Here is a 2,556-nt window from a genome sequence, read left to right as displayed (position 1 = left end):
TTTTTCCCCAAATTCACATCTTTATGTGGTTTTTTTTTTCAGGTGGTTTTGAGGTGCAAGACCTGACAGTTCAGAAAAGACAACATGAGGCTTTTCTTATGTTTGTAGTTTTATTTTTTAATGTCTATTTTTTATCTCTATGTTTTAGGCTGTTTGGTGTTTGTATCATGTGTGCCTGTGCACGCTGAAACGATCTTTGTTGTTTAATTTAAAGAGAATTGTCTTTTGATTCATTTTTCTGTCCCTTTGTTATGGTGACTTAAATGCTGATGTTTTGAACTTTCGGGCCACCGTAGCTATGTTATTTATATTTAACTGTTTTTATTTATTTATTTATTGGTGTTTTAAATCTTCTTTAGCAGTAGCTCTTAGTTGACATGGTTCACATCATAAGGCGGTGCTGTGATAAGCACTCTTACCTGACAGCAACTCGTCCATCTGGCCGTTTCTGTGTGGAGTTTGTTGTTCTCCTCGTGTTTGCGTGGGTTCTCTCTGGGTACTCTGGCTTCCTCCCACAGCCCAAGGACATGCTGTTAGTGGGGTTAGGTCAGTTGGTGAATCTGAATTGTCCACAGGTGTGATTGTGAGTGTGAATGGTTGTCTGTCTCTCTGTGTTAACTCTATGATAGACTCGTGACCTGTCCAGGGTGTACCCCCCCCCCTCGCCCTGTGACAACTGGGATAGGTTTCAGCCCCCCCGTGACCCGGATAAGTGAAAAGAATGGATGGCCCACATTGTCTCAAACATAACATGGGGCGATGTTTCAAGTACGTGTTTTTGAAAAGAATTCAGGAATTTTGTGAATAAGCTTCTCCGAGATTCCATTAATCCAGAGAAAACTTCTCATCACTGAAACTCAACATCTCAAAGACCTTAAACACTCATCTTCTCATTTCTAGGCTGGTGTAGTGTTTGTCAGCTCTGCTCCGACAGCAGATTGACTCCTAGTCAGGCAGATCAAAGCCAGCTAAGTGATTAGTGTTTGCTTTTAAATGATTATTTCAGAAAGCTGCAAAGCTCCAGTCTGATTGCATTTTCTGTCTGCAGGAGAGTTCAACTTATCTGGGATTTCTTTGTTTCAGATGGCTCAATGAAACCTAAAACCGCAGTCAGACACAACAGGCATCAAGATGGTAGTTGTTGACTTCTGGCTTTCTAGCTTCGGGCTGTGATCGCTCTTTCACACGAAACGACCCAAAAGAGTGCCGCCTACTTCAGTCAGAGATATTAGAGGTATTTGAACTACAGGCTATAGAAATATAACAGACAAAAAAGCCAACACTGGTTCTCCAAGTAAAGCAATAAATGCAATCAGTCTGCTCTGGGATTTTATTTTTATCATTTCTAAACACATTTTCAAAGGTTTCTCTGTCAGATGTTTCCTAAAGAAGAACGATTAGGATCAAAATTTTTGTTAGATTCCCTAATTGTCTGTCTCCTTATGTTTTAGTCCAGCGGTCATGCATGTGCGTTTGACCACTGCGCTCCTGAGTCACGAAGCGCCCGCCCAGCCCAGTCAGCATGATTCATGAGTGACTCTGCTGATCTGCGATCAACATTATCTCTGCTCTGTGGGAGAAGCTGTCTCCGAGCCTCTGATACCGAGGAGGAACGAGGAGTCTGCAAAAACAGCACGACTAACCCAAATCCTGAGGACATCATCCGCTGAATTAAAACAGAGTTAGACGTGGAAGGATTTCTTTCTGACATGTTTTGCAAAGACGTGATGAATTATGAATAAAAAACGATTGATTTGTGGAGTGTTTAGAGCAAAATATTTTCCCTTTCACAGATGCAGGAAGCAACATAGCAGAAAATTGCAGGTTTACAATGATCATTATGCGTGATTTAAAGTTTTACAGACTTGGAACCTAAATCATAGATAAATACTTAAAAAAACTTAGCTACATAATAATGTCGTTGTTGTCTTTTAGGTTTTCTTGTTGCATTTGGGGATTAGCTTGTGTTTAGTTTGCTAAGTTAGTCTTTCTCTTGGATCTTGCTGCTCATGAGTCGTTTGTAGTTATGTTTTGTGTCTGTATTTTAAATTTGGGGAGGGGGGAGTATTCATATTCATATTTTCTTTTCCTGAAGCAGGAGTCCCACTGATGGACTTTCATTTTAAAGCAGCTTTGAATGAGCTAAAAACAAGTGAATTTAAAAATGAGACACTGGCTGAACTTTAAATGGAGCCCGTGAACCCCGACGGGCCTGTTTAGTGTTTATGTATTTAGTTTTTGGTGCTGGCATTGTTTCAGCAGACTTTTACAAATGCTTTGTGTTCAGCCCTGGTCTTCATGTTATAACATGTGCTGCTATGCACAGGCAAGCTTCCAACTTTGGAGGTCAGCCCTGCACAGTTTCAGTGGGTTTTCCTTCCAGCCAGATAAATGCCACTGGGCGTCCCTGCAGGGAGAAGAAATGCATCAGTGTGGGAGTGTAAAGTGATACTGAAGAAGCTTTAAACAGACTCGTATCTCTCTGTCTGTGTGGAAGATCTGCAGCAGCAGGAGCTCGAGCACCCTCAGGATCCACCAGCGTTAACGCTCTGCTCT

The 2,556-nt window shown here is 41.5% G+C and overlaps 1 long non-coding RNA gene across 1 annotated transcript; it reads left to right on the top strand.

Moving 5' to 3' along the window:
- Window positions 1–297: 297 nt before the first annotated feature.
- On the top strand, window positions 298–1,745 carry LOC112846887 (uncharacterized). Its single transcript, XR_003220113.1, has 3 exons — window positions 298–768; window positions 901–1,234; window positions 1,452–1,745. It is a non-coding gene; the product is annotated as an uncharacterized LOC112846887 (long non-coding RNA).
- Window positions 1,746–2,556: the final 811 nt, after the last annotated feature.

Source organism: Oreochromis niloticus, linkage group LG1, assembly GCF_001858045.2.
Source record: "Oreochromis niloticus isolate F11D_XX linkage group LG1, O_niloticus_UMD_NMBU, whole genome shotgun sequence".
In the NCBI taxonomy this organism is placed as follows: Eukaryota; Metazoa; Chordata; class Actinopteri; order Cichliformes; family Cichlidae; genus Oreochromis; species Oreochromis niloticus.
This window is presented reverse-complemented; position numbering and strand designations above follow the sequence as displayed.